Below are 14,486 nucleotides of genomic sequence, written 5' to 3'. Positions count from 1 at the left end.
AGGAAAATCATAGAAAATTAGGGTTGGAAGGAAACGCAGGAACTCATCTAGTTGAACCCCATGCCCAAAGCAGGACCAGCCCCAATGATATCATCCCAGCCAAGGGTTTTTCTATGTGAGGCTTAAATACCTCGAAGGATGAAGATTCCACAACCTGTTCAAGTGCTTAACAACCCTCCTTGTGTGGTTTTTTCCCCCTAATGTCTAACCTAAACCTACTCTCCTACAACTTGAGACCTCCTCCTTCTTCTGTCATTTACCACCACTGAGAACAGTCTAGTTGTATCCTCTTTGGAACCACCCTTCAGGTATTTGAAGACTGCTATCAAATCCTCTCCCAGTCTTGTCTTCTTTAGACTAAATAAGCCCAGTTCCCTTAGCCTCTCCTCAGCAGTCATATCCCCCAGCCTTCTAATAATTTTTTTTGCCCTCTGCTGGATTGTCTCCAATTTGCTCACATCCTTTCTCTAGTGAGGGACTCAAAACTGGACACAGTACTCCAAATGTGATCTCATTACTGGCAATGTTCCTACTAATTCAGCCCAGTATGCGATTAGCCTTCTTTGCAACAAGGGTGCACTGTGGGCTCATATTCAGCTTATTGTCCACTGAAACACCCAGGTCCTTTTCTACACACATGCTGCTTAGCCATTTGGTCTCGTCTGTACCAGTACATGGGATTGTTCTGCCTAAGTGCATGTCTTTGCACTTGTCCTTATAGAACCTCATAGGAGGATTACTTTTGGTCCAATCCTCCAATTTAATTGAGGTCTCTCTGAATCCTAGCCCTACCCTCCAGCATATCTACTACTTCTCCACCCCCTCCCCCACACACACCCAAGTGTCATCTGCAAACTTGCTGAGGGTGCACTCTATCCCATCTTCCAGGTCATTCATGAAGATATTGAACAAAACCAGCCCTTGGTGCACTCCACTTGATACCAGCTGCCAATTAGATATTGAGCTGCCTTTGATTACTACCCTCTGAGCCTGACAATCCAGCCAGATTTCTCTGTCCACCTTACAATTCATTCAACCAGTCCATCATTCCTTTGCTTGCTTACAAGAATGTCATGGGAGACCTTATCAAAAGCCTTGTCCAAAGGCATCACATCCTCTAGTCTCCCCACATCCACAGAGCCAGCCTTCTCATCAGAGAAGGCAATCAGGCTGGCCAGGCATAACTTGCCCTTAGTGAAGCCATGCTAACTGTTACTAATCACCTTTTTCTCCAAGTGCTTAGAAACAGATTCCTGTATTAACTCCTTTTCGGTCTTTTGGGACCTATTCCAATAGCCATGAGTTTTCAGAGATAATGGCAAATGGCTCTGCAATCACATTGGGCAACTCCCTCAGCACCCTCAAGTTCACGGCATCCAGCCCAATGGACTTGTACATGTCTGTCTTTTCTAAATAGTCCATAACCTGATCATTCGCCACTGTTGGCTGCTTACCTCCCCACACTGCTGCCAGTTGCAGTAGTCTGACCTTGCCTGAGAAAACTGAGGTGAAAAAGGCATTGAGGACTCTAGCCTTTTCCATATCACCTGTCATTAAGTTACCTCCCCCATTCACTTAGGGACCTTCACTTTCCCTGATCATCTTGTTGCTGACATACTTGTAAAAACCCTTCTTGTAACCCTTCAAGTCCCTTGCTCACCACAACTCCAGTTGCCCTTTGGGCAATATCCTGATTCCTGATTTTATCCCTGCATGCCCTAGCAATACTCTTATACTCCTGCCTAGTTGTCTGTCCATATTTCCACTTCTTGTAAACTTCCTTCTTGTGTTTTTGCTCATTTAAGAGCTCCTTGCTAAGTCAAGCTGGTCTTCTGCCATACTTTCTAGTCTCCCTTTGCATTGGGGTTCTTTAAAGTACAATAAGCTCTCCTGGACTCCTTTCCCCCTCAGAATGGCCTCCTAAAGAATCCTATACCAGTTCCCTGAGTAAGACAAAATTTGTTTTTGGAGTCAAAGTCTGCTTTTCTGAAGTCTAGGGTCCTTGCTTTGCTGCTCTTCTTACTTTCCTTAGGATCCTGTACTCAGTCATGTTATGGTCACTGCTGCCCAATTTGCCATCCATTTCTATATTGACTGTCAGCTCTTTCCTGTTTATGAGCAGCAGATCAAGTGACACTGACTTTGTACTTTAAACTATACAATTCTCTCAACTAGTTGGCTCAAAGTTACTAAAGGGATAACCTTCATTCAACAGTGGCTACAAAAGAAAAAGAAAAAGACGCACAGAAAAGTAAAGAAGCAAATTCAAAAGCTAAGAAACTAACTTTAAGTAAAATCATTGGAAATCTGAGGTTGAAGAAGAACATGTTTGTTTGTCCTTCTCTAAAAGAAAGCTCTTTCATAGAAAACTGTGGATGTGCCATTTAAATCCTGTTGTGGAGAAACCTTTCCAGTTCTTAGTTCTTAAGTAAGAAATAAAGTCACTAAAGACTTATGGGAGGAAAGGGTGCCAATTTTGAAAACTAAGTTGGAGAGAGATAGAGATTACTGATGGAAAGGACAAAAAGGTTTGAAATATGGAATCTAGAATGGGTAGATACACAAATGTACAGTTCCAGGTGAATGAAGAGAGGATAGAAATATTGTTCTCTCTTATAAACATAAGCAGAATGAAGTACAGATCTTGAAAAGTTAAAGATGTGGTTCCTCTGGGCTACCCAGTCCCTATATAGATAGATATAGGTATATATATAATAGAGAAAGAAAAGCTAGTTCTATAGGATAAAACTTGTAGAGCGACCAGTTAGTCAACGCACTGAGGGTGGAAGTGACATTTGCACCTCATCTTATAGAATAGTATGAACACACTGAGCATAAGCGGTGCTTCCACCAGGCTCTTAGCCTATGAAACTGCAAGTAGAGATGCATACATTAATTAGGTCCCTTTAAGTGTTTCTCTGTTTTCATGGGAAATAGGTGGATCCAATAAATGATTATTATTTGAGGAGCCATAAAAACCCCTGACTGCAAATAACTATAAATTATATCTGGCTCACTTTTACGCTTCTTTCTTGTATTCCCTTTTCTCCCCCTCCTTCACTTTCTAATATGTATCTGGCTTTACACAGACTTGGATATTTGATTTGATTTGATTTAGTCCTATTAAAATAATATCCAAATCATATCCAATTTTGAGGTGCAATTGTTGGGTTTTTTTTTTAACAAATCAGTAACTTAAAGTACACGCTTAAATAAACTGTGAATGACCAACTGGTTAAATCATGCACATACCTATAAATTCTTAAGTTGCCCACATGTAGGAGATGCATACTTGGGCCTAGTTGGAAAAAAAGATAGATAGAAAAAAATGAAAAATTGACTAGAATGTCTGACTTTGAAAAAAAGATAAAGTCAGACATTCCAGTAAATTTTTCATTTTTTTTCTTTTTTTTTCAAAATAAGCCCAAGTATGCATCTCCTATATGTGAGCAACTTAAGAATTTACAGATATGTGCATGATTTAACCAGTTGGTCATTCACACCCCCTGACTGGCTAACACGACACCTCTTCCATGAAGTATTTTCAAGGATTTAGAATGATGTTCTGGATAATGGTCATTTACTTCCAGCCCAAGCCATATCCTTGAATCTGCACAATTAAAAAAACAGGGATAAGGTTTCCAAGGCAACATTTCTGGTGGCATGTCTGGTGGCAACACAATATCCACATTCTTCATGAAGGTGCCAGTTTTAACCACCATAATAGGTTCCTGCGGTTCACTATTCAGTTTCCTCAGAGTTAGCAGGCTGGTTTATATTCAGGACTGTTGTCCTGCTCCTTCTGACTGATCTGGACACAGAAGGAGCCCAGATGAGTCTTCTGAGCCCTTCCATAGCTAAACTTTTTTTTCCCCAAAGAAGATTTTTCTGAGTAAAAACTTTAGTACAAAATGAATACTTTTGCTACTATTACTTTGTGCAGTGTTTATCATGGTTCAGTAGAAAGAAGCTCAAGAGCCCAGACTAATACTAGTTTTGTTTAGATAGAATACTATAATAATTTCCCCCCCAAAGCCACTTCCCACTTAGTATTTGCATTCATAGTTCTGACTGTCGCCTGTTTTCTATGCTTCAAATATTCTCCAATATGTACAATATTGATAGTACTATTTAAAATATACATTTGGATGAGTGGAAAGTAGTTGGGTTTTTTTACTCTACTGCTCTTCTCTCTCCCCCCCCCCCCCCCACATTCTTATTCGTTTTTACAGAAGGCTCCCTCTCACAGGGAAAAGGGTCAGTACTAATCTTTAAGGAATTTGGGGCAAGGACAGTTTACTTACATACATATTAAGATGGTTCCTTGAAGCAATTAATGAGTTTTGTTTTTACGTTGAATACCCAATTTTCAGCCCCTACCAGCCAAAGCAATCATAAGAAGTGAACTTAAAGCCACAGTAAGATATGGATTAATTTCTTCCTCCAATTCTTGCTGTCCATTATAATATTTGTTTGTTTCTTCAGACTAATGCTATTTTACTCAAACCCCACTTCCTTGGGGCAGACACTTGCTGTTTATGTAAATACCAAGGTCTTTATAATATAATCTATATTAAGTGGGGTTGGGTATGATTCTTGCCATAAAAACCACACATTTTCTTTTTTTATCATAACAGATAGCAGAAAATGTATTTAAAAATGCATTTCAGGCAACTAAGGGTTTTTTTTCAGACAAAATCAGAGCATCTCTTGACAGGCTCTGTAGAAGAGTTAAAAAAATCAATTTGTCAGGGATAAACTTCTATAAACAAAGCAGCATGTTGTATACAAACAGTCAGTCAAATACCAAACTGTTTTAATGCAATGTGGTTCACACATCCAATTCCACTGCTATAATACAAATAATGACTTACATTTCAGGTTTCTGTAATAGTTTTTCCTACCTCTATTTGAATACTCTTAGAATTCATGTGAAGCCCATTAGAAGGGATGCGCTTGTCCTAGTAATAAAACAATTATGTTGACTGAAAAATCTATGATGAAATAGCTTTGTATCCTGTGTAGGACATCTAATTAATTTTCCACACAACAGGTTGAGTTTTAGTAACCTACTTTACGGGAAAAATCAATCCCATCCTGCTTAAATAGCGCTACAAAAAATCAGCACACGTTATTAGCAACTCTTTGAAAATAACTGATATTGAGAGCAAAGGCTTTAATATCACTATTTATTCTTTTTCTTCATGATCATTTTTATTTCAATTGCCTCCTAAGCAGGCCCACAGGATAGAGCCACTTTGCACTTTATAATATCAACTGCACATTGTTTTTATGGTATTCTATGCATAAAATCGTGAGAACATTAACATACATGACACTAGTTCATTGCATAGAGTTCTTGCTTACTTTAGTCACTTGCGTTTTAAGTTACTATATTTTGGGTTGTACTATATGTAACTTTTTCTTATTCTTTTACTGCTTATCTATAAATCTCACAACTATATATTCGTGATAGTTTGATTTACAGTAACACCTTCAGACTCCAGTGGTGAAATCGGGATCCAAACATAAGAGCTGTACAAATGCATAATCTAAATGGACAAAGCAGATAAAGTTAAGAGAAACTGAAAAGTGAAGTGATTTATATATTTAAGGGCACATGGCAAGTCAAAGGGAGAGGAAAGACTAAAAACTATTTTCTGTCACCATAGAGGATAGGACTAGGAGCAATGGCCTCAAACTGCAGCAGGTTCTAATACCCAATTTCTAATATCCAAATTTAGGTTGGGTGTTGGAAAGAACTTTCCAGCTATGAGGCTGGTCAAACATGTGAACAGACTACCTAGAGAAGTTGTGAAAGTTTCAGTGAGCAAGTTGAACAGACACTTGACTGGGATGATTTAGTTAGGGGTGATCCTGCTTTGAGTAGGGGGGTGGATTTGATGCCTTCTTGAGACTCCCTTCTTGCCCTACTTTCATATAATCCTATGAAATTTCACCTATAACCAGAAATGTGATCTCTATGGTAATGAATGGGTATCATGTTGGCTCTCGGCATAGGACAAATTTTGCTCCTAATGACGATGCAATTATACATATTGGTTCCTTTGCAGAGCACAGTGAAACCCTTTGTTTTCTTGAGACTGTTGAAAGAGAAACCTTTCCAGTCTCTGGAAAATATTAAATGTGAATGTTTTGTTTACGTTATCAACAGCGCAGTGGTGCTGAAGGCCAGTGCTGCTTTACTAGAAAAGCAAAAGCAGGATTTTGGCTGTCATGCAAACAGAACATGCAGCTATGATTCCACTTTTGGGTCTTTGAATGCATGAGCATGTTGCTGCACCATTCAGATTGGCATATGGAATACAAGGCTCTTGCAGGGCAGAGTTGCTACTATCTCCTATAGTTCCAATTACAGTGGGATCCCTGATTTAGATTATCTAGGTATTAGCATTATATGCATTGTGAGTTATCTAGTAAAATTAAATATCTACCCAAAGGAAAACATTGTAAACAACTAAATCAGAGAGAATAAACAGAAGTGAAGGGTTGGTTTATAAAGCAAGACAATAATTGTCCCATTACTTTCAAAACTGACTTTTTTTTACATAGGGATGTTTAATTGAATACCCTTACATTATAATGTAGGTAACATCACTTTCATTGCATCTTTCTTGGGGCAGAGGGAGGATTACATTTCTGACTATCTGAATGTAGCTTTGTGACTTGTTGTATAATGGCCTACATTTTCATGGATTCCTGATCTTTTCCCTTTAATTATCTTTTTGGTCTGGGGGCCTTTTTGCCTCCAGGATTCTTAGAAGGTAACCTACATGTAAAATACTGATATGACCCTGCAATTTTTTCTTTATTTTATGGAATTTCTCTTTGCCTGGGACTTGGTTTATCCACTTGTTTTGGTTGTAAAATGTGAGACATGTTAATACCAAACTGTTTTTTAAAATGGAGACAGGTTGTGATATTTTTTTCCCAAAAGGTTATAGTTCTCCCATATCATCCCATTTTACTGTTTTTAGTTTTAATGCACTTCATGGAACATTGCACTAAGGCATCCACACAGTGTCATAACAAGCTCCTGCACCCAGGGCAGGGAGGATAGTGTGGCAGTGCAGGGTCTGCCAACCACTTGAGAGCAGAGGTTATGTGAAGTGGTGGGGAGTGAAATCTTAAACTACTGGTGCTGCTACAGCATTGTTGGTATGGGTGGCAGCAGTCCCATGTCCAGACTCCCTGGGAGTTGTCCCTGGTAGCCCATTTGTACCATCCCCCAAATATGTTATGTGAAGGGGTGCACTGCTATGGTAAAAAAAAACAAAACCCAGGGGTAGATGTAGCATCATTCTTCTCGCCCTCTGAAACCAGATACATTTCTGGGTATGGCACATCTGTCTTTGGTTCCTATGGCCAGGCAGGTACAGCACAGGGCTGCACATGGCATGGCAAAGATCCTGGGTTTGAGACAGACTTTGGGGCCCCCTCAGTCAGTGCCCAGGACTGGTACCCTACTCATTCCACCCTAGTTAAACTACTGCATCCATAGACTGTGAACTTGCTACTTCACCACTTAAGTAGGGGCATTGCTGAAAAAAGCTGAAGAGAGCACTTTGTGTTTTCTTTCATATTTAAATAGAACTAAGCTGCTTCAGGACTAAGGTCAATTCTTCTTAACAGCCCTTAACAGCTGTTTCCCATGAAAGTGGTTATTAGTAGACGGCTATGCAAAACTGGCCAAATATAGGTCAGTTAAACTTTCATGAATATTGCAAATGTTTAAATACGTGCAGGGAAAGGAATTAACATAACTAATAATAATGACCTACAAATCTGATTTTTTTTTCCTTCTCTGCAAGAGTCAGAAAGTGCAAGGGCTAATTAAAACCATGCCAAATCAAAGAGATGCAAAAAGCCTCATTCTGTGTCTGACAAAGAAGCTTTAAGAAGATATAAACAGACTTTTTTTTTTCAAGGTGTTTTTTTACCCTGCATGGCTTCAGGGAACTAGTAGCTGTCAAGGAGAATTGAAATAGAGTGATTGATGTGCTAAGGTAAAAAGTCAGTGATGTAATCTTCATCCCAGAAGGCAACTTGTTTCTTGGTATATATGCTGTTTTACAAGGGAAGGCTTAAAGTAGATTGATTATATATGATGTAGAGTAAGCTAAAAGAATTAACCAAGAGAAGGCACTATTCATCTAGACAGCTTCCTTTATAAACTGAGCCAAAAATCTATACAAGTGATGATAATGAAAGCCAAACAATCTTCGTGTACAGTATAGCGGAAAGATTTATTATATGGAAATAAGGTACAAACTACCTTTGAATTCATAGAGTGGTGTATGGAATTAATTTATTGCAACAGGAAGAAAAAATTTGAACTGGATATAGATCTACTACCTCTTGTCACTTGCGTGTATGGTAAAACACTCCAATATAATATTAAATTTGAAGGCTTCTGTAGAGCAGAACTTTGAAAAGCTATAAGTTACTATGTCTCTAATTTACACTAAGTCTTTATAACATCTTTGTAAGCAACATGGAACTAAGATGCTTTATGCTAGATGTATGAACTAGTAGGGCACATCCCCACAAGCAGGAACCTGTGTTTACCCTGGGACAAACAGCAGCAGCACAACATGTGCTGCTACCTGTTCCCAGGGAATGCCTATGCCATGTGCACTATGGTGTGTGGCAGGTTGTCCCCAGTGGGGTAGGGAAGGCTGGGGCCAGCAACTCTGCTAGCCCCAGCAGCCTTAGCTGAGGTCCTCGGGGCCACTGGGAGCTGCAGCCATAAGAATCCTGCAGCAGGGAACCTGGCAGGCTGCAGTGGTATGGTTCTGGCCAGCCAGACTCCAGTTTTCAGTGGCACACCCTGCTGCCATGTGTGCTGCCCCACTTTTTTTTTAGGCACAGGTTTGTTTGACCCCAAGATCTCCTGGGGTCAAAAAGCCCACCGCGCTTCAAATTAGTAGTGCAGGGAATGCTTGCATGTGCAGCACATGCGGAACCGCAGATGAGTCTGGGGCACCGCAAACCACATGTCCACGCTGATCTATACGCACCCATAGTGTTCGCTCTCATGGATAGAGAGAAAGATTTAAGGAAGAAGCGAGTTCAGGTCGCACATTCCCTGGCTTTGGAATGCTAGCAGGTCCAAACTTAATTTTATCTCAATATAATTTACTTTTCTTTTTAAAGGAAAAAAAAATCTTTACAGTGTCATGTTCTAACATGAATATTGAAGTATTACTTTTCATCAAATATTTCCATTTATACTAGTAGGATTCCACATAGAAGAAGGTGTTACTGAGTGTGATCAAAGAGGATGACTTGATCCCATGTGGAACTCTTTGGCAATACACCTCTGGACTGATGAAAGCCACACATCCTTTGACATGTGGCATTCTGCTGATGAGAGGCCTATTTTGCCCAAGCTTAGGAGCCTTGCAGCTTTTTCCTTCCAGGATGGACAGTGATGGATGTTTTGTAATTTCTGGACATTCAGCATAGCTAATAGGATTCTCAAACACTTAAAGCAATGATCTTTTTGAGGGCAAGCTGCATGTTAGTGGTGGATAACACTGTATGCTTAAAAGGCCATAATAAGTTTTAAATGCAGTGGCAGACAAGGTTATTTGGGTAAATCTGATATCTTTTATTAAACCAAGTCGGTTAGTTGGAAAAATTCTTCTTAACAAGCTTTCAGGTATAAATACCCTTCATCAGGCTGAGGAAGCATCTGCAGTAGATGTGTGCTCTTCCTGGATTGAATGAATAGTTAAGAAGCCAGAGGCTGGTATGTCTGCAAGAAAGCCAGTCAGTGAACTTTTAGGATAGAGTTGTTCAGAATTTCTAATTGTAGATGGGCCATTTTAAACAAGAGAACTTCCTTTTTAATGGGGTTCCTTCTAGTGAGTAAAAGTTTATTCCCCTCCCGTCAATTTCAGGCTTTAACACAAGGCCTGTTTTTAATTTCTTTCTTTTAATAAAGCACATCTCTGAGCATCTTGAACTGCAGGAGGTCTCTTTTTTAGCTTGCTATAATATTTTGAGATCGTAAAGTAAACTTGTTTCACAGGAGTATCTTACTAGGTTTTTCCAGCAGGGAGATCAGCAACCTATTGCCTAATGGAGCAGAATGAAGTTAGTCCCCCTAAAACTCCTGGTTTATTATAAGCCTTCTCTTACCAAAGAGAATATCTGATTCACTGGTTTACTTGAAAGTATTTTTAGCCTGATGGCATGCTAACCCAGCAGATAAGATTATGCATTTGAGAATCTTCATGCTGAATAGACATTGTTGTTATCTGGCGATATTTTAAAGGCTCCAGAGAACATCTTATTGTTAACATAATATGAGCAGAACAGCAGAAGATTTGCTGCGGAAAGGCTCTCAGGTGGGCCCCAAGATTAACATATTTTTATGCTTGTTTTACATTTTACACTTTACACTTTTGCAGTGTTCCCCTGGTTTTCGAATCAGCTGTCTTACCCTGCCAGCAGATTACAGCATGGCCATTGGAAACATTCCGTTTGTGATGTCTTAAAGCACATGTTAATGACTTCGGCATTTGAACAGTAAAACAAATGTTTATTGGCTGTGGGAGACAATGAAAACAAGATGCATGTAAAGCACCCTGTACCTTGATGGTACTATATAAACAATGAATAACAAATGTCACTTATATTGCTTTGCACAATATGTTGGAACAAGGTTACTTTCTCATTTCCTATTACGAGGCTGTGCTAACTCACATACACACCATTTTGGGAATGTAACTATTTTTTGAATGACAACATATTTCTCAGTTACTGTTGCTTCCTTTTGTTTTACTGGCCACTGTTGGATACATTCCTGTTATGTTCAACACCATCATATAGGACTTGTAGCCATTTTTCTTCAAAGGTAAGGAAATATTTTAAGGTTGGGCAGATGGGCCTTGGGTATGTCTCCCATAGGTATCTTGCCTGTGAATACAGTAAGTAGAAGTATGATACATTTTTCAAAATGTCTACAGCCTGATCTGAACACAGAAATATTACACAGGTATATTTATTTTAATGATATGTATACTAGTACATCCTTAGCATAGTGTCTTAGATGAGTTTCATTTATTCCCCTTATCAGAATAAGGTGTACTGGTATGAGCATTTGATATCAGTATAACTATTTCTGTATTAGAGAGAGTGCACTGCTTTAGCTACACTGTATTGCATTAATTTCCAAATAGACCTCAAGTAGAGGTGAACTGATATATCAGTTGCATATCAGATTGGTATCAATAAAAAGATAATTAACATTATCAGCTATCAGCTTTTTTTCGCGTAGTTGATAATGTCACCAATAAATACAATATGCCTTCTGGCTGGGGCCCCCAAATGCTGTGTGCATGTGCAAAGCCAGGAGTGCAGCCAGGCAGCATGGAGAGCAGTGCAGATAAGTCTGTGGAGTGGAAGAGATGTGGGGGCACAGAACGAGGCTCCCATAGTGTAGGAAGGAGTGGGGCTGGGGCTGCTGCTGCTGCCGCCGCTGCCCAGCCAGGGCAGTGAATAGGACCCATGGCTGGGGTGGGGAGCAGGACACAGCAGGCAGCTCATCCAGGGGGCATGGGGTTGGGGGGGGAGCAAGTTCTCCACTGCTGTACGCACCCCCAGGGGAAGCATGTGCCCCCCCCCCCCAGATTTGTGCATGGGATGAATGCAAGGTGCTTGCTGGGGCTCAGGGCTCTCCACTCTATGGCTTCCCTTGGGAGCTCCACACTGGCCATGTGTCCCCTGCCTGCCAAGCAGCAGTGGGGGTGGTGAATTGTACCTCCCGCTGCTGGGCAGGCATGAGGTGCACAGTTGGCATGGGGCTCCTGAGGGAAAGGCAGCAGAGCAGAGTGCCATGCCCACGGTGGGCAGCCCACATCCATCCTCCCCACTCAGTTCCACTCTGGTTAAAAGCATCCCCACACTTAAAAATGGTGGCAGTGGTGCTTGAACTAAAGCACATTTGACAAGATATACTTCAAGTGCTGTTGCCACCATTTTTAAGCTCTAGGATGCTGATCCCCTGGATGAGGGGCCTACAGCTCTAACTGCTCCCCATCCAAGCCCTGAGTCTCATTCGCTGTCCTGGCTCAGCAGTGCCCCCAGGCCCTGCCCCTGCACCTCTCCCTTCCTCACAGTGGGGGCTTTGGTCTGCCCCTCCCCACTCTCCTTCCCTCCCTCATGCCCCTTCCCTTCCACAGACTTACCTGCAGGGAGCCACGCGGCTTGGCTGCATTCCTGTAAATCAGTCATCGGATTGGTATTGGCCAGTATGGCTGGTTAATAATCAACTATCAGTATTGGCCAAGAAAATCTTTATCAGTGCACCCATAGTCTCAAGTGCTTCAAAATTTCTTACCTTGGGTCTCAAAATATAAAATATCTTGATCCAAGATTAAGTCCAGATCTCATGCATATGTTTTTACAAGTAAATGAGTAGGGCCACTGAATTAATCCCAGTGTGACTACTCAAATGCATAATTACTCACAGACAAGTTTTTTGGGGTACTGAGAATCAAAATATTGACTTAAAATAATGAAGCTAAATTAAAGCTCTGCCAAATCTGCCTTACAAAAGGTAGGATTCTGAACAACAGCCAGCATGGCTTCGTCACAGGCAGGTCTTGTCTTACCAACCTCATCTCCTTTTATGATCAGGTATCTCGCCATCTGGATAAGAGAGAAGAGATTGACATTGTATACTTTGACTTCCAAAAAGCCTTTGATCTGTTATCCCATGATGTTCTCATGATACAATTGGAGAATTGTGGGCTTAACTGTGAGACAGTTAGGTGGTATGAAGCTGGCTGTGGGGTAGGACCCAGAGAGACCTAATGAACAGATCTGTGTCATCCTGGTGAGAAGTGGCCAGCGGTGTCCTGTCCCACAGGGGTCAGTGCTTGGTTCAGTACTTTTCAATATCTTTATCAATGATTTGGATGTGGGGTTGAAGAGCTCACTGGCCAAGTTCATAGACAACACCAAGTTATAGGAAAGTAATGTCATGCTTGAAGATAGGCTACAGGTACAGGCAGATCTAGACAGGCTAGTAAGGTGGGCGAATCAGAACCAAATTAAGTTCAACATTGAGAAATGTCAAGTGCTTCACCTGGGGATGAACAACCCCCTGCACACTTACAGGCTTGGTGGTGCCAAACTGACCAGCACCACAAACAAAATGGACCTGGTGCTCTATTATTAACAATAATAGACCACAGTATGACTATAAGCCAGTAGTGCAACGCTGTAGCCAGCAGGGCAAATAATACTCTGGCATGCATCAATCGATGCATCTCTAGCAAAACAAAGGAAGTGATTCTTCCACTCTACTCGGCATTGGTGAGACCACAGCTGGAGTATTGCATCCAGTTCTGGGCACTGCACTTTCTCAAGCTTTACCATGTCCTTGGTAGAGTCCAAAGCAGGGCCACACTTATGATCAGAGACTTGCACAGCAAGCCATATAAGGAAAGGCTGAAGGACCTGGGACTCTTCAGCCTGGAAAAGATAAAGCTAAGAAGGGACTTGGTAGCAGGTTACCACTACATCAGGGGAGTATATCAAGGGCTCAGTGAACAACTGTTCACCAGGGCAGCCTTAGGGTAAACCAGGAGTAATGGCCACAAACTCCTGGAAGACCGTTTCAAGCTCAACATTAGGAAAAACTTCTTCACAGTTAGGGTCTCCAGACCGTGGAATAACCTCTTTCTGGTGGTGGTTTAATTTCCTACCATGGAAATCTTCAAGAGGAGACTGGACAGTCGTGACCCCACCTGCTTTTCCTGCCTGGTGCAGGGGGCTGGACCCAATGATCGTCTGAGATCCCTTCCAGCCTTAAAATCTATGACTCGATGAAAATTCTTTCCTGATTTTAAACTGGTGCAGCTCCATCAAAGTTAATAGACTAGTGCCATATTACACTAGGAGAGAAGTTGGCCCATTTCTGTTTTTGACAGTTTGGGATGAATACACTTTTTTATATCTACTGGTCACCCCTTAAACATTTACCTCTCTTATAATTAATATGCTGATATTTGTACCATTCCCTACACATACAGAAGGGAATTGGAAGATATCACAGTAACTTTTGTTCTCTTATTTAAGAGGACCATATGGGCTAAGGTACAGATAGTTAAAAAGCCTGAGGCTGAATCGATCCAGTCTTCACAGGTTAGTCTAAGCTGTGTAAATTGAACCGATAAGCAAGTAAAGAGACATTCACTTTTGATTCCAGAAATGCAGCTATGTGCCTCCAGTGGCCCAAGCCAGAAGCCAGGATTTGCTAGAGCACATCCCTGCTCAGCTTTGATGAAGGCTAGTCCACCCACCCTGCAATGGGAGGGCTTTGTGGACGAGGTGTAAACCATCCTGGAATGCTAGGGAACTGTGAATGTCGAAGCCAGAAGTTCAGTAAACCAATTTAACCTAAATCAGTTAAGTCTTGTACTACATGCATCTAGATTCATCTTAAACTT

General features: G+C 41.1%; 1 protein-coding gene and 1 long non-coding RNA gene across 3 annotated transcripts in view; one reads left to right on the top strand and one right to left on the bottom strand.

The window, feature by feature from the left end:
* Positions 1-14,486, top strand: part of GALNTL6 (polypeptide N-acetylgalactosaminyltransferase like 6) — a 1,039,950-nt gene that overhangs the window by 535,010 nt on the left and 490,454 nt on the right. The gene's annotated exons all lie outside the window — the stretch shown is intronic.
* Positions 10,586-14,486, bottom strand: part of LOC132248564 (uncharacterized) — a 33,736-nt gene continuing 29,835 nt past the window's right edge. Inside the window, exons 2-3 of the long non-coding RNA XR_009459793.1 lie at positions 12,649-12,681; positions 10,586-10,947 (exon numbers count right to left, since the gene is read on the bottom strand). This is a non-coding gene — a long non-coding RNA (uncharacterized LOC132248564). The remainder of the gene's footprint in view (positions 10,948-12,648; positions 12,682-14,486) is intronic.

This window comes from Alligator mississippiensis, chromosome 2 (genome assembly GCF_030867095.1).
Source record: "Alligator mississippiensis isolate rAllMis1 chromosome 2, rAllMis1, whole genome shotgun sequence".
NCBI lineage: Eukaryota > Metazoa > Chordata > Crocodylia > Alligatoridae > Alligator > Alligator mississippiensis.
The sequence above is the reverse complement of the archived record's forward strand: the minus strand, read 5'-3'. Positions and strand labels throughout refer to the sequence as shown.